The following is a 24860-nucleotide window of genomic DNA, read 5'->3' on the forward strand; positions in this document are numbered from 1 at the left end:
TGTGGATATGTTGGAGCGTGTGTGGCATGAATGGTAATATCTCCTTGATGTCTGCAAGGCCACTCGTGGGGGACACATTCAATGTCTATGAGTTGTAAAATAAAATATTTGAGATTTTCTATCAAATGTCACCAATTGCATTTAAATACGATTATCCAAAGCGACGTAATACCACTTTAAAGTATGACAGTATATTTATGGACACGCTGTATATCTGGAAGTTGATAGGTAAATTTGAGTTGGAAATTCTTTCACAATTATTAAATTTCGTACATTAGTAGACTATGTCCGGCAATATTTGTAACTTTTGTTTGTAAATGTATTCGAATCTGAGTATATTAAGTAGCAAATGTAATCACCGCGTCCTAAATTAAATATTTGGGATAGTAAGTATGTTCTTTAATTGAATTAGAAGTTTTGAATACACTGGAATCTCACAGACCCTCTATATTGTTAATATATTTGTGTGTGTGCGTGTGGGTGCTGAGAGGCGGTAATATGTAAGGTTGAAATAGGGAAAAAATGTCTGCTTGGACCATTGCATTTTTGGAAAGTTCGGCTTGAAAACCAGGAATTATACTTGAACAAGCTTATTATACGGCGTTGCCCAGTTATTTATATATATCCCAATCTTGTATTAGACAGGAAAATAATGAATTCTAACTATAGTGTAAAATGTAACTAACTTTAAAAGTGATCGTGAATGTCACCAATTAGCTTAGCGACTCCAAAAACTATGGATTCGACACTAATCTAGGTCATTTGTTGCATTTTATTTTTCACCCCCTCACCCCCCCCCTCCCATGCCGATAGGGGATTAAGTTGAACCGCATTGGGAGTGTCACGAAAACTATGGATTCCATTCGCAACACAGCCTGAATGTTAGACAACCCGAGAAACACTATCGTTGTGCGGATTGCATAAAGTCACGGATGTCTGTTTGTGCGGAATTTAATATCGGTGTTTCTCGATTATCTTTACACCCCACCCCTAGGGGTGCCAGGGGTGTCTTACCATCATTGTATTTCTTTGCAGGTTGCAAGTGATACGCGTACCAAGTTTGGTTGAAATTGCTCCGGGCGTTCGAGAGTTATGCAGGAACAAACAAATATACACACCCATACACACACATACACCCATTTTTTCTGTGACACTGGCTAAGACTGAACTTCCTTTTGAAGATACTAGACGTAATGACTAAAGGGAGAAGAACTATGTGAAAGCAGAAGATATGAACTGATAGATGCAATTGAATTAAGCAATTGCAACTCCGTCATGAAGCACATGGCGCAAAATTGGAACACAGAAGGTTACGTAGGAAAACATGCTCTTTGGGAAGAAACCACGAATTAAAGTAATGAAATTAATGAACAATTAATTCGTAACAGGATCTCATGAGAAGGAGAGGCTATATGGGAAAAGACTACACTATCTGTTAATACGTAGGACTGGCCTGTTAATCACGATTTATGATGTGTCACATGTGTGAAGGCCCAGCGGGGTGGGATGTCCAGCTGATAATGGACAAGCTATTGCTCGTCATGTACACCTGCTGGACATGTAGCCCTCGCAATCGAACTGAAACACCCGTTTGGCCGAGGGGTCTTGTCCTCATGTTTATGCAGCTATGGAAACTAAGCACGTAGAGGCTGGATATTGTAATTTAAACACCTTCCTTCCTGCTCTACAACTAATCCTGGGATACTACGTTGGAATTGTGTCTAAAGCAGGGATCATTCCCTTTGTCCCATCATGTTCTTGACAGTCGGGATTATTCGGAAATACTGTGTCTTAAAAAAAATTTAAGGACTTACTTAGCCTACCTCCGTGGTGGAATGGTTAGCACATAGGTACGGGGTTCGAATCCCCGCCTGGGCACGGGCGTTCTCTGTGACTGTTCCTTCATCATATCATCATTCATCCCCATATTCGCGTGCGTCACCCAATGAAAAACCTATTTGCAGGCGCCCTGGCCCCAAATAACGCCATTGGCTTGGGGAATTTAGTACAATAAGCTGGAAATATTTGTCGTATAAATAATTTTTGATGAGGGTTACAATAGTTGACATCATTGCCGTGCAATAAAGGGTTTCGAATTCGATTCCCGATGAAAAGAACTCTACAGATGCCAATGTTAATGTTTTAGTATTAACTGTGTTACTACAGATGCAGCTCTAATCCGAAGAATGTGTAAATCATTCAAAGTGTAAGAAAATTTAGGTACACAGTGGACATCTCTCTAAGTTTCCATATATTTCAGTCATTTATTATTTTGTGTTCAACACTATGGACGGGCATTCATCTATAGTATGAAGTTTAATAAATAAATTAAAAACATTCATCCCAGTACTTACGATTGTGCTTCGTTGCAGATATTCCCAACAAGCTTAAGTAAGTAAATATTTGGCACGCGCAGTTCCGAATTACAAATACGTTCTCACAGCGCTGGATTGGCAATCCAGCAATCCTGGCAAATGTCAGATAGACCGGTAATTTTCAATGGCTAGTTTCATAGGGTATGAAAAAAAACACCATACAATAACAGATATTTCAGCACAGTTCCTATTTTATACTTACGTTTATCTTCTGAAAGTAAACTTTATATGAAATTTTAATGTTTTGAAACCGAAGTTTGCACGTCAAAAAGTTCCCTTCTTTTGCCCGGTTTATTCTAAACAAAAAATGTCGAATCACGAAAATTTGATAAAATATTACCAATTGCTAAAAATCGAAAAGAATACCACCTCCGCCACTACACATAAAATGAAACGGATTTGTTTGAATTACGAATTTTTTTCGTTAAGATTTTCATAACCATAAACAAAAAAGAATGGTAGCTTTTACTAAATTTATTAAGTTGTGTAATTTATTTTGCAACTGAACAAATGTCCACGGTTACTAAAATAATTTGGTTCTCGTATACAATCGTATGTGTGTGACCTTTTTAAGTATTTTTTCTTTTATGAGAAATTATTTTTTGGTTATTTGAAGCATTTTTTTCTCTCTGTCTACGGTCATATCCATGTCGTTACGGAACTCCGGGCCACGTTATTGTACGCACAAACTACAAATTAATATTCACACATACACGTACACCCAACGGCCAAAGAAACAGTAGGCGAATTGTCCTCCACCATTTTAATTCGGTCTGTATTACACAATGTGATGACAATGTATTGAAATGATGACGTCAATTAGCAGAAAACAATGCCTGCTTCGAACCAACATAGTTTCATTCCTTAAAACCACACAGGATGGAGAATAAAAAAAGTAACTAAAATAGCAATGGACAATTTGACTACCTTTATCTTTGTCGTTGACTGTACGTGTAGTTTACATTAGGTGCCATATTAATGAAAACGCCAGAACAATATTTTGATTCTATTCCATCGATGTGTTCTGACATATTTTTTGGTAGGGCGTAGCTACATCCAATATCATTACTATTTATTTTCATAGTCCCCTTATTTCCTTGTCACGGTTCGACTAACGCTAATTGAATTAACCAAACACGTAACTGACTAATCTATCCTTCAATAACATAGATATAAAGCAAATAAATGGTTTCAGTAAATTCATGGAAACTCTCATACTATAAGTCTTTGGAAAACGAAGGAAATATCGAAGTTAGAACGAAGTTATAGAACGAAGTTATATCCTTACATTATATGCAATCCGGTATGCATGGGTGTAATTTGGGTTATCTACCAATCAGGATGCAAACGGAGGATTCCGCTCTGCATTTGACGACTTGCTATCACTTTCAACGCGAACGTACCTTCATGAGGCTCCTTTTATGTTCACGTGACTCGCATGGAAATATCTGCAACTAAGCGAACAGCAGACGACATCGAGACACCGACAGTGCCATCATTTTCCGAAACGAGAGAGATTCGTTTTACTACGTGTATTGAACAAAAGTTGAACGGCTTGCTACATGGCCAGAGCGGAAAAGAAATGTGCCTGATCTTCATGCCGGCGTCTTCGTCGGGTTTGAGAAATGCGAACGTATTTCTCATCTACTTTCACGGGTCATTTAACACGGACTGCATAAGGAAGTTGCAGGAAGATGCGATTTCGTTGGTGAAAGGACGGGAAGAGAGGAATTTGAGCTGCAGCATCATCCGTGAAAGACCCAGTAACAGGAATGCAGTCATGGATAAACTATGGAATTCAGTGAACAGTTTCTTATGGGAGAAAAAATGCATGAAATTCCATGCGCACTGGCATATTCAGATTCTCTATGTGTGTGCAAAGAATAGTAATCTTGTGTAAAAAAGATCTTGTGTGTTTATATATTTGAATGGTCTGGTTAAGTCACTATTACATTTCTTTAAACACAACTATAATCATAATATTTGCTACGATATATTGCACAATTAAAGCTTGGCATATCCAAACCCACCCCCAAAACAGTTAATAATTAAAGATGCATGTATCAGTAACTCTGAAAGTATAATTATTTTATAACATTTCTGGCGAAATAATTATCAACGAATATCATCATTTTTAATCCTATACATATTCACAAGAGAGGATTGCTTGTCCTCGGCAATATAGATTTTTAAGAACTATCGTGTATTTTTCTTAGAGTTTTCATGTTTCAATTTGTTGACTCTAGTGGCGCCACCGAATGGACTCGTGTTGAATGAAATGAGCAATACATTCTTTTAACGAATATAGCCGATTTGGCAATAACTGATGAAAACTGATGCTCCTCCTATATGCTATAATTGCATAAAATTTGAAGCAATTAACTGAGGACAGCAAATAGGAAAAATAAGAAAGAAGAATTCAAGTAACTATTACATGAAATATGTGCCAATTTATTGGATATATTAATAAACTACAGGGTGTGGTCAAAAGTCAGGACCGGGCTAATTATTTTATAAACTGCGTACGGATTTGATCTAAAGTCAAATGGTATCAATGTTGGGGGAGGGAGAAACGTTATGACGTGGTTGCAGTCGTCGACCGCCATCCATATTGGATCCAACTTTGTTATTTCAAATGGCAACATGGTAATGTGCAATATCAAAATACACCCTCTTTCAACGAGGAATCGAATGGTGCAGGTCATTGTATGATAACTATAACGGTGTTGCACTTAGGAAAGATTTTAGGGTCGGTTATGATCTCTGCGAGCTGTTCAATAGCTAGAAAATTTGGATGCATAAAACTATTAACTACTGCATGTAATGATGCGTTAACATATTGTAAGTCGTGACTTTCAGAATTATACACAACATTATAAACTTTGCGGTGGATCTTTCATTTCTTGTTTCCATTATTTTTTTATTTCCCAAAAGATGTAAAACACCTAAGCGTTGTCGTACAACACATACGAAATTTAGTAGCACGTAGTTTTTAAGCTTTTTACATTGTACAGCAACAACCTGTATAATTTGAGAGTGTATTGATCTTTGATGGATTGACTAGATACTTTTCATTATTTTACGAAAAATTCCTGAAATTCTGGTGAAATGTTTTATACCAGTTTTTATAATTTAAAAGTGTCTGTTTAAATCTGAATTATTATTTGGATTGTTGATAGTTTATATCTTTTACATAAGGTGTTTGCAACAATTGTTGACTTGGACTGATATTTTTGATTGGATGGTACAGGGGTAATGTATGTTGTTGCTGGACCAGTTAAATGTTGTATAATACTCTATACTTACTCCATTTTAATATTCAATATTTAATTGAATATTTGTTGCAGTATTTTGCTTGTAATCCCATAAATATAAACGAAGCATTCATTATTTACTTGGAACTTTTTCTAAATACGTTCACGTAAGGAGCCTAGGAATAAAAGAAAGGGTTAGTTATAGGTTAATAAGACGTGGCACAATGTAAGAGCAGTGTTTAAAGAGATATTATCGTGTAAACCACCATCCTGTTTGAATCCTCTTTAATCTTAATTATTTGGTAATTTGTTAAGTTAACATTCTTAGATGTTCAGTGATAAATACTTGTAGGCGAAGTTTTGTTCTTTGAGATATCTAAGATTTGGGAATAGATCTTGGTTACTTTTGTACTTAATCATGGCCTAACAAGCAAGAGAAAGAAAATATCACAACTTCACCAAATCCCCTTTCATCGTAAGTTTTAAAATAGCTATTTTGCAACAAGATAATGCTTGTTCACACATTGCACAAGTTTGTCTCGCATGTTTCTGCGATATTGAGGCAGCCAGGTAGGTCTCCAGATCAGACTCTATTTGACTTTTTTAGGTTAGAGATTTTCATGTACTAAGCTTCCTCATCATAGTCAAGAATGCTTACCATTCAAAGCTCATGCCCAGAGCACGTCATTCTGTATTCTTCCTAAATTTTTCAAAAATGTAAATATACATTTTTGGTCAGTGTGTTCGAGCTTTAATTACAAATCATGTAATATTACTGTTTGTATTTCGCGTTTGGGACGTCACGTGTACTTTGGCATGAGAATGTTTTATAATTTATGTAGACATAATGAGCTCACGAAGTTAGAATATATTACATTTTTACGTAATTTAATAGTACTTTGGAAGTGTGATTTTTTGGTGTAACGTAGAATCTTCCTACTTCGAATTTTTTTTAAAAAATAATCGTTTATATTACAATTTCTGTACTTAGGGAACTAAATTCATAAAAATATTATGACACTTCGTTTGCAATTTGTTACTCAAAAACGTTGATAAACAAATAGTATTTAAGGAGGACAAAGTATTCTAGTTGGAAATTTAGTGACTACATCAAATGTCGAAAATTTAGAAATTTTAGCTGCATTATTTATAACAGGTGGAATAATTTAGTGCACTGGATTTGTAGTAAATGACAAACTGATTCAATTCAAAACGAGAGATGAAGTGAAAGTAGTTTAATTGCTATTTAAATTATATGTAATTCTGTATAAGGTACCAATTGTAGGTTCTGAGTTATTAACAATTTAAAATGTTAACACTTTCCACGTCACGGTTTCGTTTAAGCTCACTGCAAATTGTAGTTATTATTAAGCAATGAATGGATGAATTGGTTTTAAGAATTGAATAATGAAGTTTTTTATGAAGTTAGATACGCCTTGTTCTGGAGGGGCCAGGCGGGCCCGGCCCCCCAACTTAAAAAAGACTAAACATTTATTGAATATCCTCTACTTTATAATATCATATGCTTCTCCCAGAGTCTGGCCCTCCCAAAGCAAAAGCTCAAAGTTCGCCCATGCACAGAAATATGTTCTTTTTTCTGTAATATTGTGGTTTGTGTTATCAAATTTATAGTTTCTGGACTTACGTGTAATTAAAAGTGTCATCAGAAGCGGAAGTCATTTCCGGTTTATAAACATTTATAGAACTGTCCAATCTTTTATTGATTCCGTTGCCAGGACAACAGTGCGTGGTGGACAGAAAGTAAGTTGTTTTGGGTTCGATTATGTGAATTTTGTGAAAAAAAAAACACTGTTATAAAAGAAAAGCCGCAGCTTATTGAAAAGTGGTTGTATTTGTGAGTATAGCTGTGTTATTTTGCAGAAGGTAAAAGGTTCTATGAAACTTGTAAAATGGCAAGAAGCTATTTCCACAGATTACTATTTCTATTTCCAATTGTACGTCTTGAGAATGCTCCTTGTAGCATAACATTAAGGAGAGTCTCATAACTCCGCCGCACAAGGAGATTGGGTAGCTACCGTGACGTAATAATCCAGTGGCGAACACCCAAAAGGAACGTCAAAAGTTATTTTATTTTCTTGTTCGAGGTTTGTCTTCGTATTCTGTACGTAGGTTAAGGGGCATATGCGTGTGTTGTGTGACGGGCAAATATAGCTGATGTGCTGAAGTGTCTATAATATACAAATCAATCAATCAATCAGCAGAAGATACTTGGTTCCACTGTGCGAATTAAGGATTTTGCTTTGGAGAGATTCCCGATTTTTTATTTTATTTCCGGGGAAAGCATAGTTTTTTGGGGGAAGTATGCAAACAGTTATATGGTTCAGTCAGTATACTAAACTACTGCATTGCGGTACTAAGCACCTTAAAAGAGTAGTTCTAACATTAAATCTTGTGATAGATTTTACAGGTTATTTAGAAACAGAAGATTTGCGTTCAAACAATCCAATCGCACACTAAAAGAATTCTATTGAAATAGTAGCACTGAGAAAACTTGGATAAATTTCTATTACTCACCATTTCAAATTTAATGTCTATCTATCCTACCTTCATGTTTATTATTTTGTTTTTTGTAAAATCTCTGCACCCGATGACACTAACTATAGGTATTTTTCATTTCTTGCGGCGGGCGCTCTAGAAGTTGACAAGGGAAAGTGGGGTGCGGGAATTAGCCGCAGACCAACCAGACAACAGCGGTGGCGCCGATAGATACGACGTGGCGGAAATAAGTACTACGTGAACCTCGTTCTACAGGCTGCTGCGTTTTTTATCGCGCTGAATTGGTCGCTTCTCCACTTCCCTTGCCAGCTTCTGGAGCGCCCGCCGTAAGAACTGAAAAGACATATAAGTAAACAATATGCTAGTTAAGAAGTAGATCTTTAGACGAGAAGTAGGATGAAAAAGTTTTAAATATTAAAATAACTATTTCCGGAGTTTTTTCTCTGACGTTTGTTCCATGATTAATAAATTTTCTTTGAAGGGGGATAAAATAGTCCATGGTAGGGATGAAAATAAAATTATTTTGCCGGAAATATTGTGGGGCGATCCCCGGCATTCCCCTTTAATTCGCTCACTGCTTGGTTATAATAGGAAGGAAGGAGGCCTACCACTCGCTTTTAATTCACACACAGGAAGAGTTTTACGTAGAAATTTCAGAGAAGAATGCAGGCTCGATCAGGACTCGAACCCGGGTCACTGGCATACCGTGCCTATTCTCTACCACTGAGCTACAAGGCCCGCCGAGCCTTGCCTGTTTTTCCTCTGTCTCTGTTTTACCTGTGTGGATTCGTCTCTAGAAGTGCTCCTCCAACGGTCGAGCCATCATTTTCACATGAAAAATCTACATAGTACATCTCCTGTTTGCGACTAATTTAATGAAGGAGGAGTTTTGTTTAGTATTTACTCCATATAACCCGTCTCCCCAGTACCAACTCTCTCCAGTATTAAAAACATGTAGAGATTCGCCGTTAAAACTTCAAAAGAGAAAAACCTAGCCAGGATCATTAAGTTGTCGATGTCATCCTCTCATCGACATTTCCATCATTTCGCAGCAACTCGTTCCAAAGCTGTCAGAATCGACCATATATCACCGCGGAAGGGTCCGCCGACCGGCACTTCAGCTATCCATATCCGCGTCCATTGTTGTCCCTAGCTGAGGAACAATGTAACCGGCACTAATGACCCAACAGATCATTGTTAATTTTAGTCCCGCACCGGTAAAGCTCTCCCAATGCACAATCCGCAGAGACAAAATTACTTATTGGCGATCGGTCCTGCTTGCCTGGATGGAAGGTAGAAAGAAAAGGCAGGAGGCCATGAATAATAGAGGAACAGGAGGACACTGCAAAGGATTCCATCCCCAACGCGACAGACAATATAGAAGGGGGATTGAAATGCAAACAAACGTGTTTGGATGCGCCAAAAGGTAATCTTCATACCATATGCACTTCGCAATTCATCACACGTTCGTACAACGCTCAGCACACCAGGGAGGACTTGGTTTCATTCCCTCTATGGATGTCCTTTACTTCAGTAATTACATCTATTCATATCCTCTTCACGGAATCAAATACACCCAACTTCAATAAATACATGCATACTACATACATATACATATATATGCAGGGTGTCTGAAAAGTAATAGCGCAAACTGACACAGGTAAAAGTACACGATAATAGAAGCAAAAAAGTCTCAGCAAGCATGGGTCCGCAAACGAACCGTTTTCGAGTTAATTGCGAATGTGTCGTTAGAAGCCGTCTCTGATTGCATTTTGTAAACACGGAGTGCTTTACTCCTTTCGCATTCCGAGATTTGCTCTTTGTTTACAAAACAGAACATTTCCGAGAGGTCGCGTTGTAATCAAACAGGATGGATACAATTAGTACAGAGAATTAATTGTGCATGCTTGTGACCAATTCCGAAATGAACCGGGGGTGTTCGAGAGCATTGTACCAACTAGGACGACGTTTACAAACAATGAAGTCAGTGGTGGATTGTAACCACACATTCGCAATTATCTCGCAATTATCTGTGTCAGTTTGAGCTGTTACTTATGAGACACCCTGTATATGTATATATACAGTATATACGTATATATTATAATTACCGTATATAATGTCATAGGAAGGCGAACGAGCAAAGACCAACTTTAACTCGAGCACACTCACCCGATCAAGGCAGCGACAATAACAAAATTCTTCTGGCTAGACAGAATCCAGCTTGCTACTACAGGATCGCTCTTGCTGATCGAAAAAGGAAAGAGTGGCGCGGTAGCTTGCAAACTTATCAGAAACACGGCAGGTGGCGTGTCGAATAAGTATCCCGGACTTCTTTTGGGAAACATCAGGAATGTTCTAACGTTATCGTGGTCGCGCGGTAGACGCGCTCCACCGTTCAGGTGATGACCCCCTACCCCTGCTACCCGGGGTAACTGCCTCGCTGGTGCTGGGGTCGTCACCAGAGTCCGAGACGCCAGAGGGCTCGCTGCCCGTTTAGGTGAGTGTGTCTTTCTCCTTACCTCTTCATCGAGTCAAGGAGGGCTATCCACAACCTGTAAGACCCAGTTGGATATTGTTTTACAGCTTCATCCCTAAGTGACATCCCTCGTACATTTTTAGAAACCTTGTCAAACATATATATATATATATATATATATATATATATATATATATATATATATATATATGCATAAACCATAAACACACACACAGGGGAGACAGAGAGAGAGAGTGAGAGAGAGAGGCTGTTTCTGTGACCTTGGATCAAACTGGCAGGCTGGATGGAGACTGACCTAAGTATCAATTTGAAATCAGGAACCTGTCCGGAAACACAACATTAAAATGTTATAAAATAAAAGGTGTTGATGCTGCTTATGAGATTGATTGATTGATTGATTGATTTAGTTTGTTTTACTTCGCGGTTTGTGCCTCTTGGCTAATTTGCTAAGATGGGGATGAGTGATGAAATAATGAAATTGATGAATGGACATTCACAAACAACCAAGCCCGAGCGGGATTCGAACCCGGGACTCTTGGCGTCGCAGCGCGATGTCTGCTTATGAGAGTGGAACAAGACAACGAAAGATGCGGCTTGTACAAGCAGTTTTCAGGGTGAACTGCCAGGGCAGTAACAACTTAGCTAAGCGGAATTGTAGGTCAGGAATTGTTAGGTTAGGAGGTCTAGTTTTAGCGTTCGTTGAAGCTGGATGTGCTCCGCACCAGAACGAGTACGGGGACACCTGTTGGGTGGGAATGAAAGCAGGGAGATAACTCAAACCTTCCCTGCTCCCCACAAAATGGGAAGTACCAGGCACGTATATTCTAGCCTATCTCTGAAGCCCAGATTAAAAACAGAAAGGAATCAACTAGCAAATGTGACTGATGCTTCACTCTTAGATAACGACCGCGGGAGAAAACAATACTACATGGACTCCTTTTCTTTAAGCTATCGCCAGGCTTGACTCTTCCCCGACCAGCGCCTGGAGGCGATTCGGTGACGTATTTGTGGTGGCTTCTAAGCCCAAGCGCTGGACAGGGAAGTCTTCATTTTACGACGGAGATAAAACCTTGCAGCGATGCCAATTCGCTAACCGGCATGAGATTTTTCCCAGGAAAGGGAGATTTTCAAACTGAACTACAATTATAGGAATGAGAAAAGGGTGGCAAAGTGACAGGGATTTCCCCCCCCCCTCTAATCCAACACTGTCCCATTGAGCACATGCAGAAGCGAGAGGTCGCGTTGAGCTTCATCCAACCATGCTTTACAATGGTGACAAAGTTTTGAAGCCCTCGGCTGCTTTATTTATGACTGGGCAAGAGTGGCTCACCGCACTGAAGGAAGTTTAAGAGAATTACGTACCTTACTGAGCGGATTTAATTTAGTGTATTGAGTGAGTGACATATACGTTTTGAATGATCTGTGCTGCGTAGTGTAGTGAATGAATATGAGTGATATAATTAACGAACTATTGACGAAAGAAGTTACTCGGCTTTTGTATGAGGATAAGCTTGAAATCCTGAAGATATGCAGGCCTGTGGCCTCCCATAGAAGAGCAAAATGGATTTGATTTAGTTTTGTGTATTCAGCCTTTCTTTTCTGCCACTTTAGCTAATCGCGATGACGAGGATGGCTGACGATGCGATGAAATTGATGATGGGACATTCACAAAGAATAATCATGCCCAAGCCTGGACTTGAACCCGGAACCCCTGGCGTAGTAGTACGTTGCACTAATAACCATTTTAGAGGTCTGTAAGAGAATAATGGAGTTCCTGTTGAAATGAAGCATTCAACATAAGAAATTTATTATGTATTTTATTCTCGCACGTAGGCCTACATAAATATTTCACAACGCGGGCCTCTATATTTTATAAATAACCATCAAATACCTGAAATCCTTTCCTAACTGTTCGTTTATTATGACATTTATATAATTATTTGTATATTGTAAGGTACGTGTTTTTTATTCACAATGTCACATCACTTCAAAAATCCAAGAAATTAACGAAAGGGAGCTTCCCATTTGAACATTATGATATGAAGATAGCTCAGGTTTTGAACCCAGCATACGCCACTGGGAAGTACCTACACTCCATAGTTGAGTATACAATTCTTGGTCTATATCTTGGTTTAATATTACCTTTTACGAGCAGGCCTCATCTCCAGGAAGCTATCAAATCGGAACAAGCCCTGGCACCTAACGACCTGTTGGATGAGATGAGTCAAGGCAAGGATACTATAAACCTTTTTCTGCTCCCCCCAAAATAGGCAATAGTTTAACTGGATAGTTCAATGAACTAACAGATATCTAACTATGCACTTGTACGATCATTTTATCTCCTATTACCTCTTTCAGTTACAGAAAGGATTAAACGCTGGAAATATATTTTTAATAAGGGAATAGTAACTATAGAGAATCTAGCACTATAAACGCGGCTGCAATTTTATTTTACCTGGATATTAACTTTTTTAGGATTCTAATTTTCTGTTCTACATTTCAAGCTCTATCATGTTCTGGCATCTGCAGGAATGGATCATGCTGTTGTGGAGCAGAATTTAAAGCAGAGTCCTCTATGTGTTATTGAAGTAAACTACATTATCGTGGTTTCAGCCATGCTGAAGCACTGTACTATTCGCCATTGTTGCTTTAATTTTCCGCAGGTGCACATTGAAAGTCACATAAGGATATGATGGCAGGATGAATGAATCCCGGTTGCTTCCGGTTCAGAGTGTGTCAGAGTAGAAGGCAAAATTCCACGCATGCTTGCACTATTTGATGCACCGAAAATGCATGAGCTGCATACTGATTCAAAATGAGTATTGTTCGTAGGCGATATTGGATACGGATGCGCTAATTGGGGACCAACGTGGTGTCTGATTTCAGTCACCGGGACAGTTCAATGCCGTTGTTCTGGGGCTGCGTGCTTACAGAGAAATGGATGTTTGAGAAATGAACTTTTTCTTTCTGGGGGATGATGTCATCCTACGGTGCACTTATGTGCTTGTTCACGGTGAGATAAAGTACCCCGTGCGTATACAACCCTGCCATGAATGCACATTTCTAGTTCTTGGTAAATTTTGGAGGGGATGTGATCAGCATCACGTTCCGGCTGCCTTTACCATCCCGTACCCATTGATTTGAGGCCGGGTGAGCCCCAGGGCCGCTTTATGCGGGGACTAGTCCAGAAAAATTCTGACCTTAGATCAATGCACACCAGGAATCGAACTCTGGTCTCCCGACACCCTACCGGCTAGACCACGGCGGCTAACGGGACCGCAAAATACTATTTTGTCACAAATACGAGGGCTGCTGGAAAAGTTTCTGCAATCAATATGAAAAAATATCTCTGTCAATCATTTCACGCACAGCATCAACATTACTGGCAACAACAGACGTGTATGGACGACCTTCACGAAATTCATTGCTGATAAATGTGCGACCACGATGGAATTCGGAAAACCAATTGTACACTGTGTGGATGGTGCTTCATCCCCCAAATGCCAAACGAAGTCGCTCGATGCATTGTTTCGATGTTAAACTACAATGGAAATCATAAAAAATCATAAAAGTGTTCACTAGAAATTTCCATTTCTCACACAAAACTACTACTTCAAACTGATGTGAAAAGTAAACGAATAGTCTTAAACAAACAATCAAAGATAATTTAAACATAGAAAAAGGTCTATTTTTCAGATTTTTATAATAGCGGAACACTAGCGCCACCGTTGGTGGTAGTTTGCAGAAACTTTTCCAGCAACCCTAGTTCTTATGTTTGAAAACTAATTATATACATAAATAAATATACTGCGTAAATATCTTACATAATAGTGTGATATGTACAGCACTCCTACCAATCAGTCCTTTCGAAATGGAATGCGTGCATTTATATTTTGCCTATTACATCCTTCTTTAAAGTAGCTTCTTGCAAATGTTTACACACGTGTGATTAAGACCACATTATTACTCAACAAAGCTTTCAAAGAGTTCAGTTGCGTACAGTTGCTGTTTTAAGTTTACTTTATGCACAGTAAGGCTAATTGGGACTGGACCTACAGTTTAAGGTGGGATCCGAACCATATGTGCCTCCACCGGGTATTGAACACGTTACCCCTTGATTACAAGGCGACGACTCTACCACTGCGCCATCGAGGAGGCCCGTAGCTTTCAAAGATTGTACTGAAAGACCGTTCTTGTCACTTGTTCACAAACCATTCATGTACGATAACACTAGTTCCGCGGGACATTTGTTCCAGGTAAACGGAGGGAAAATTCTAATATATTAAGAACATTTGAAATATGGCACATTGTTGACGTGGAAATGTCAAATAATTTATACCCAACAATATCAAAGTTGATAGTAACAGTAGAGAAGATGTACCGAGAAATATAAAAATATGGTTGGAGAAGCGGTAACACCTTCTTCTTGTAATTGAGTAATCCCGGGTTCGAAACCCTGTGGAGGCACTTAGTATTTTGGATCCCACTTTAAATTCTAGGTACAGTCTTCACTAGTCTCTTTGTGTATGAAGTGGACTTGAAAATAAAAAAAATCTCACAACACATATATGAAATTAAGATTATGTTATTTGTCAACAACTTTTAGCAGAACCTTTCTCGGGCCAGTATAATTGACACCAGTGACCGGCGACTGAGAAGCTTTGTTCTAATTGATGTCACCTTTGTACATGAATATGTGTGACTTGGAAAATTTCTTCTTGCCAACAACACTGGTAAAATCTTCAGTCGTATTCAACATTGTCAACACAACCGCAACCACACGCCCTCGAAAACGCTCTAAATCATTGGTTCTCAAACTGTGGTATGCGTACTTCCAGGGGTACAGGAATTACTTGAAGTGGGTAAGCGATCAGCTCGGATGAGAAATGTCGAGAATTCCCACACGACAACCTTTTAGCTACAGGTGTGTAGAGCAGACTTCATATCTTTAACACTCAACAGGAAAATAAGGCTGTTTTCCTCACTGACACCCTTCGTTTGATATGTTTCCAAATAAAATACTCGTTCGAAATCTACCCATTTCATTCTTCAAACTAAAAAACTCACAAACATTTGTTAAAGTGTAAAAACGTCACGAGTACGTCTGGGATCAGTACCGAATCTTCGCTTGAAGGTTTCAAGTGCACAACCAGACATCAAGAAACTGTGTCAGACTGTACTTGGCAGTTTGTTTACTAACTTACTTTGTTCCTATTTTTTTTCAATAACTCTGGAAAGAATATGTGAAAATTAAAGTTTTTTATTTATGTACAGGTTCGTTTGAATCAATATTATCTGTATGCGTAGCACACGTATAGGAGGGCCTGTACGTCATAGAAGATATCTAGTTTTCACACCTTTAGGTATGAGGTTGGCAACTCCGCAAAAATAAGCGAGTTGGTAACGATGGGAAAATATAGAGATTTTTTTTTCTTTCTGGGAAGTTATCAAAAGAATGAAAGAAAACATTATTGTAAGTTTAAATTTGTGTCTTTCCAAGACAATTTGGTGAGTAATCTTGTGATTATATAATGTTATCTAATCTGCTGCAAATAGCAGCTGGAATTTAAATGAAGGATACGACTTTACAAGGTATGTGCATTATAAGATTCTTAATGGAAGTGTTCTTTAAACGTGTTGAGTCATGAGTGCTTACTAGTTTATAGTTAGGTCAATTACGGTTAATAAAGTATGAAATGTAGTAACTGAGACTATTAATTAATAAACCCAGCAAGCCCTAGGTGCAGAAGAGTTCTCATACTCCTAGCCGGGGACGTAGGATCAGGAATTAAAAAAAAAAAATCCCCCAAAACCTACTATTCGGAGAAAGCCTATGGTGGCTGTACCATAGACATTTAGCTACACCTAAAGGGTATAATGAGAAGAAAGTTTGAGAACCGGGGTCGGTTACCCTATTCTACACCCTCGAATTTTCAATTTGTTTTTCTTTATGAAGATTATGTGATCCTAATTGTGAAAAAAAATGGAGCTCGGAAAGAAGTATTTACGACTGTACAGCCGTTTAAAGTTGAGATTTTGTCGTTTGAAATTGTTGTGTCCAAATTTCCCACCTATTCCGGGCTCCGCCCCTGGGGTAATTGACTTACCGCCTCCTACCGCTACCGCGGCCCCGCCTTTAACTATAGAGTCTCTTTTAAAGGCATGTTAGTAATTGGTCGGAGTCACCTGCCCCCAACACTATTTCTCACTGTTTTCCGCATTGACACATGCAGATACCAAAAATGAAGGCTAAAATTAAACCTAAGAAGATAACTTACCTCTTTTTACCAAGGTCAGGCACTGAATTGCGGGTCGAAGTTAAATTTGTAAGTCCAACAATGAAGTAACTCCTACGTTGAAAGTCCTTGTTGTCCTTTTCCACAGAATACCATCCTCCACTCCCTTCCCATCATAAAAATAAGAAGTTCGAAATTATCCCATCCCACAAGTCATTTAGAAAATACAACCCTCCCCTTTACGGCCTGCAGTTGCCGAAAATAAATAATTAATTCTAATTTCTGAAGTCACATAAATGAAATCCAATGTCTGAAATGTCCAATCCGCCAATATATCACACAAATAACATATCGCAATAATGTTCCCATTGCACAAGTCAATCATATGAAGAAAAATAAAGAAAAAAACAGATGTGCGCCTGTGACATGAATCCGATCCGAAATCTTCAGACTTGCGCCTGTGACATGAATCCATCATCCGCCATCATAGAAGCTCTGAAAAACCTTTTTGACGTTACGCAAGGACGTAGCACGTAGATCTAACAAATTAACTTCCGCGCTATTTGCAGACACTTTTTGTTATGAGGAACTAAATATTTTCACGAAAGTATTTGAAATGTGCCTGAAATCGAGGGTGTAGGAAGAGCTACCGGAGCCGAGAACCGCTGCTTTAAATCCTTTTGAACCACAATGTAACAGAAACACATAAATTAGTAAGGTGCAGAGATGTGGAACCGGAGTTTTGGGCCCAATGCAGCAGAGAAGCGTGCATCGAATGATGGAATCCACGTTTGCTCAGTTCCCGCTGTGTGGTCTACAGTCTCTTAGGTGCACGTAACGATCAAATAGTGGTTCCAGGGTACTGCAAACACAACTAACCTCATAAGGGCGTCTGGAAACCGTGCAAAACCACTGACATGTTCATGTCACTCTCAAACAGAGATTGCATACTGTAACGTACAGAAACCTGGTAGTTACATAATACTGGCATTGTCTCGAACTAAGGAAAGACAAGAAAAAGACACACACATGCACACACACATACGTACACTTATCTCATCCTCAGTTCTTGGAACTTGGTCAAGGATCTACTACTTCCCCTGGTCGGTGCAAGTGAACTAGGAAAACCACCAAACAGGATATCATTGTGGCTTTTGCGATCCCAGGAGTGCTTTATGGCCCTGGCGATTCTGGGAATGAACTTTGAAAACAACAGGATGTCATAGGTGCATCTGGTCTGGGAAGGATGCACCAGATGATTACGAAAGTACCCATCACTTCCTTCGTAGGTGCAGAGGCACCTGCACATCCTTAATTCCTAGAAAGAACTAACTAAGTACACAAGCCACTCAGTGCAAGTGTCCCTAAGGGAGAACTAAGGGTGAGACAAAGGACATACACAAATATAAAAAGGGCAGGATATAGAATGGAAGGGGTCAGTTGATTCCGAGAGTCCAGAGAGTCGAGAGTGCAGTCCTGATAATCCAGTCAGCCGGGGGGGAGTTCACCTACATCGATACCGAGACGCTGCCAGTCTACCTCGCTCCTCTCTACCTTGAGTGGGTAAGACGACGTTCCTTCCTTTCTTTCTGGTCATTTATTTAGCTAGAGTCAGGCCTTAGATTGTTGTACGACGCAACATGACCAATGTTTAATGCAGTATACAATAAACCATATTTAATCTACCTCTGTTGTGTTATGTTCTAACGAGTAAGATACCTTTTAAGTAACGTTTGTATCCCCAGAGCGTTGCAATACTTGCTTTGCCAAATGCTTTCTTGAAATGTAGTAATACGTTCAAAATTGCACAGTCGTGCATAATAGATAATGTATTAACACTTGCTTAATTGTAATACCGTAATCATAGTCTAGTTACACTGCATCGATTTATATATTTAAATTGTTTACTATGTATAGTGCACATTGTGTCAATTTTGGCTAATTTGCGAAGATGGGGATGAGTGAAGATGTGATGAAATTGATAAATGGAAATTCACAAACATCCATTCACAGGCCGAGATTCGAACCCGGCACCCGTGACATCGTAGCGCGATGTGCTAACCACTCCGCCATTGGGGCCGGCCCTCACGCCTCTTCCCTAGCATCTTCCTTTTGCCTCATGCCTGTCCCTAGAATCCAAAATTTTTCACCTAACAAAGTATGGCCAAATTGTTTAATAGCCGAATGATAACGCATATACGAGAAGAGATGTAGAACCAGGTAGAAACACGGGATCTGATGTGGAGAACATATTAGACCCGAACGAAGTTTTGTATATCCTTAATATGGAATTGGACCTCCACTAATGTAACATATATTTATTTTGGAAGGTAAGGAAGATATTTAAGATTTCTGTATTATCATTGCAAAATAGGTATAATATATTCCGAACACTCAAATGTTGATTTGATTACATTTATGATTGCTTTTCTGCCACTTTTGGCTAATAGCGACTATGAAGATGGGTGATGATGAAATTAATCAGTTTCATTTCTTCAATTCAAAAAGCATCCTATTTACCGAAGGAAACGTAATAGTACAGAAATTCTTTCTAGGGCGTTAACGTTGTTTTCTTCAAGTACATACAGAGAAGAAAACACATTAATTTAAGCAAAATCTGTAGCTTCAAACTAATTGGTAAATGCGTCATGTATTTTGTAAATATTATTAATATCATATTACTTAATATGTTCGAGAGAGAGACATGGTAATGCAGGTTAATATTAGTTGAGCACGATAAAAACCACACAGTGAACAGAGAACATTTTTAATTCGAAACTGGACACATGTCCGAAACATTCATTTACATTGAAGCACGATAAAATGAAGCTATACACAGAATATATCTGTTTTGGTTTCTCTTCTTATAGCCATGAAGGAACGCCAAACCTAGTAGCCAAGTACAAATTTCTAGTCCGTATCATTACTCAACTCGCAAACATGCATAAAGTTTTTATACACATTCTTCCCAACAAGAGTAAATTATATTTTGAGTTTTTAATAAACAAAATTAGTCAATTCTGATATTTAGAACACAGTTTATTTAATTGGAATGTTGTATTGAATTGCTTAATGCACATTTTTAACTTTCTGTGTGAGAGATCTTTTCAGAAGTTTAGTAGTGAATTAACAAGAATGATATTAGCCAAAAGTGACAATAAAGATAAGTAAAATAAACCAATCAATCAATAATTTCTCTGTGTACAATTTCATGCTTTTCATTCAAATAGTAGGACGACGGTTGTTGCAAGTTTCAAGCCCCGTGATTATACAACATGAAACTTTAATTAGGGGATGAAAACTGACAGATAGTAGCATGGGATGTCAGCAAAACTTTAATATTGAAACTTTTCTTCCTTGTGTTCGAGTTGGTCGCACTTGTCACTTTGAAGTAGTCCTCGCAACTCTTAATACACTCCTCGTGTTGTTTCTCCAAATTTTGGAAGGAGTCCAGAAAAGCTTTTTTGCGAAGGAAGGGGGGTCCATTCCTAACTCCTTCTCCGAATTTGTTTGGATCTTCTCAATTGACTCTGAACTTCGTTCCCTTAAGTTGGACTCCAGCTTAGGAGGGGAAAAGATATCTTCAAGGATGAGACGAAAATTCTTGGCGGTCGGCCTTCCTCGTATTGCTCTTGCATTTACAATTTCCCTGCAGCGGAATAGATTCCAGATGTAAACTGCTATATTGGCCATCTTGACTCAGGTGTTTCCTTGGTTCTCACCAGGCACTTCGGTGACTGTTGGGATAGTGCCTTTACCAAGGGCTATGAGACAGTTCCTTTCTTGTCTCCTAATCTTCTCCTCACAGGTCCTATCTTCGCCTTGTTGAATTAGGAACGAGTCTGTATTTTTCAATTCCGTAAGGTTTCTGTTGTTACTAAAGTCATATTGAGGTAAAAACTAAATTTTGCCCCCTACCTCCAAAAAACACCCACAGTAAGAATGTTATCATTGACATAGAAATGAATATTTGCATCTCTCCTTCCACATAATCCGGAAGTTACAAAGTTGCTATTGAGATAAGAACGAGCGATCCTGTGCTTCATGGCTTCCCAAAAACCCTTGTGTTTGCAGTCATTCTTGAGTTAAAAAGAGACTGCATCGCTGTCTTCTCATAATTATGGAGTTACGACTTTAGTTATCATTGAGTTAAACATGCGACTACATCCTGCTTCCCAAGTATCCTGCAGTTATACAAAATTGTTGAGATAAGAGCGGTACTACTATTTTAGTGGTTGTACTAAAAATAGAATAGCCGGACCCCGTGGAAGAGTGGTTAGCACATAGCGCTACGTCGACAGGAGTCCCGGTTTGAATCCTGGCCTGCTCATTGATGTTTGTGAGTGTCCATTCATCAATTTCATCATATCATCCCTCATCCTCATCTTCGCAAATTAGCCAAAAGTGGCACAAGAAGCGAAGTAAAATAAAGCAAATCAATCAATCATTTTGTTTACCTTTTTTATAAGGACATATCTCAGCCGTATATGATGTTGCTATCGTCTTTTGAACAGCCACAATTAATTGTAGATTACAATGTTGCAATATCAGTAAGGGTCAGTCTAATGGCAATGCATTGCATATCAAAATGATGAAATAAAAACCAAATATCAATATCTCATCCTTCCAATTTAATTGACTTTGAAATTGAATGGGTGAGAGAAAGAAGGTAAAGATTCCAACATTTCGGTCATTTTGAGCTGAGATAGCCATTTGTTTTACTTAAGCTAAGCTGCATCAACCGACACAGAGAAAGCAAACATTCTCCATCTCAGCTCGTTGTAGTAGTCAGTAGGAAATATCATTGAGGGGAAGAAGGAAAACATTCCTGGAATGTTTGCCTTTTAGCTATCAGCACGGACAAGAAGCAGCCAACATTTGAAGTCAAAAGTGTTGAAAATTATCAAATAATCAAATTTAAGCAATGGTGGCCTACGCTTGCATAGCAGAGAAATGTTTCAAATTAGCAACTACAGACATCTCATGTAAAAAAGAAGAAGAAAAAAGGATATGCGACAGCACACAACTTCATAGACTGCACTAGGAGAAGTATTCAAGTTCTACAAAGACGGTGAGATTGTGCTTGCTAATACTTGCTTACTATTGGAAAGTTCCAATAAACAGTAACAATTTAAAAAAATGATGACGTGTCTAAAATTGTGCATTAAGTACAAGACGGCTGCAAAGAGTTGTATGGCATCATTTTATCATGGCCTACGATCAACTCAGTCGGCATATAATGAACATGCTGATAGTGACTTGCAGTGCTGTAGAGAGAATACTTTTTTTCACTTCATTACGTTCATGTTGCAGGTTCACCACTATCTGAAGAAAATGTGTTACGTAAAATGTATTATCGAGAATTGTTAATGTAAACATTTCATTTTATCAGAACACTTATATTGCATTCATGGTAATGTTATATCATCTAATAACTGGGGCACTAATATTTTAAAACTGCATTTATTGTTTACTACGTTCAAGTGAGAACCAAAACGAAAATATTCCACAATGTTTTTATAGCTTTGTATATTTACTTATGAACATTTTTTTAAAAACAATTGCTTTAGAATTATTGTCAGAGCTTTGTATTATACGTAATTTCACAATAGAAAGTTTTTTTAATTAAGAAAGTAGTTTGAAGTCCAGAACAATTTCGTTGATTTTCCACTCTGTGGGGTCTGTTATTTCTTTCTCTCACCCATTCAATTATATATTTCAAGTTTGCACATTTCCGTAAAATATCCATTTTGAAGTATCTACTAAATATCTGCACATGATTTTGTCCACAAAGTTGTAAAAATAAACTTCAAGTACACAAGTAATTGATTATGAAGTATCTTGTGTTAAGTTACTTGTTCTTGAAAATTGGAAAAAAAAAACACTTTTCAGTGAATTTTTCGTTATAATAAGTAATAGATTTGAGATTAATTTTCAGATAATGCTTATTAATAAAAATAGACAATTGAAGCTCTCCAATGAGGTACGTGAATTTTTTTCCTCTCATGGAGTTGAATTTTACAAGCATGTAAACTGAATGCTCAATATATTTGATGGCAAAGAAAACAATGGTACCGTATAATTCAATAAACCTCCGAAACTCTTACTGGCCTTGTGAATACTTATATAGTTCATCAAATTCTTCACATAATATTTTACTTTATCATTAGAGGATTTGAATTTTCCTTGGGCTTCAAGATCGAAGGGTACAGATTACAAGGACAATGAAAATCAGAGTATTTTTCTACCAGGAACTTTTTCTGCTGTTCATTCTGCCTGAAGAAATACTGGAGCATAGCACCAAAGAGAACAAGCCTGCCACCTATGGGACAAGAAAAGAAGTTTACGTTGGGTGATTTTATCTGCGTTGAGAAGCTTTTGAACAGTCTTCTGCATGAAAGGGTCTTACGAGCCCTTTTCAGTGCATGCTTGGTTGTTGCCGTGCGGGTTATATCAGCTCTTGTAGCCGTGGGATAAAAGACCTTTATGCCTCACCTCCTACAGAGTAAATCCACACCATCATCAGAGATGGCACTACAGTCGCTGACGTGACTGTGACGTGGGAGCGTATAAAATGTCATGGCGATCCCCTGTCAACAGTCAAATGACTTCGCTAGGCCTGAGCAAGCTTCCAGCGAATAGATAAGCCTAGAGGATGAGGTTCCGGGAATTTTATGGCTCCTAGGTTATCTATTGGGGATGGATTTTTAGCTGAGGACGGTACGGTTGTTTCGAAGCTGTTAGCGTTACTTTCTTTCACTTTCTTTTTCGCCTTTCTTCCAAGGCATCTTTGAAAAACCAAGATGGTAGGTTGGAATTGTGCAAGAAAGCAGTGTGATGGATCACATTGTAGGATTCAGTACAACTGGATTGTACAGAGTGATCACAAAGTCCCATTACCCCCTATGTATTACATAGATGTTAATGAATTGTTGTTTGTTATTGTTGCAGGATCTACATCTAAATCATGGCTGATGATGATGATCATGATGATCGCCATCGTACATGGCGGAGAATCATACTCTGTTATGAAAACGATGGAGTACACACAGATACTCTGGACTAAATCATAACGAATAGTCACACTACCTCCGAGTTGTCCTCTGCCATGATCTCACATTAATACAATGCGACCATCTATGACGATGTGGACACGCGATAGGGGGTAATGGGACTTTGTGATCACTCTGTACAATCCCATTAAAAGGGTTTGTTTATCCCAGAAGAGTCTGTGACTGTACCATCAAGGGCAAAGATAATAAGGCTAGTAGGCAAATTGTTCATCGCTAATTTCATTCCCTTTTATTCTACAATCCGGCAGGCCCGTAGCGAGGGATAGGTTACACGGGCTAAAGCCTAAGGCGCCATGCATAGAGGGCGCCATTCAAAGCTCTTTTTTTTTAAAGAAGACAATAAAGAATATGCGACGGAGAAATTTATACTTGGCAGTGGTAAGGGGAGATGAAAAACATACAAAGTTTTACTCGACTCTTGTTCCCATTCAGGATTTTCAAGTCATTAAATGACCCCTAGATACTTTCGTTGGGGGAGCCGCCACGAGAAAATGTATGTCATCATCCAAGTCGACCTTCCTGTTCGACCATGTCACGAAAAAATCGCTATCACAAATCCTATTCGATTTTTGAGGTTGGTATGAAGTTAAAATGCTTACTTAAGGACATTCCCAACTTGCCCAAAAATGGTATACTGGAGCATAGCATTGTTCTTAACCTTGACACGTTCTTTTAGTAAAAAAACTAAAAAAAACATGATTTCACTAAACCACACACAAAAAATGATCACGTGAAGACTCGAATTCACTTCATGCCTCTCAAGGTATGGGTAATATCTTCGTCGTTGGTTGTTCAAATACAATCGATGTCTAGTTTTGACTAAGAACAAGAAGTATATTTTGCTTCTTAGCAAGATAAAAATACTTATAGGCGTAATTCCATTGAAATAACAGCATCTTACAATTCAG

This window comes from Lepisma saccharinum, chromosome 26, assembly GCF_977018435.1.
Source record: "Lepisma saccharinum chromosome 26, izLepSacc3.1, whole genome shotgun sequence".
Taxonomy (NCBI): domain Eukaryota; kingdom Metazoa; phylum Arthropoda; class Insecta; order Zygentoma; family Lepismatidae; genus Lepisma; species Lepisma saccharinum.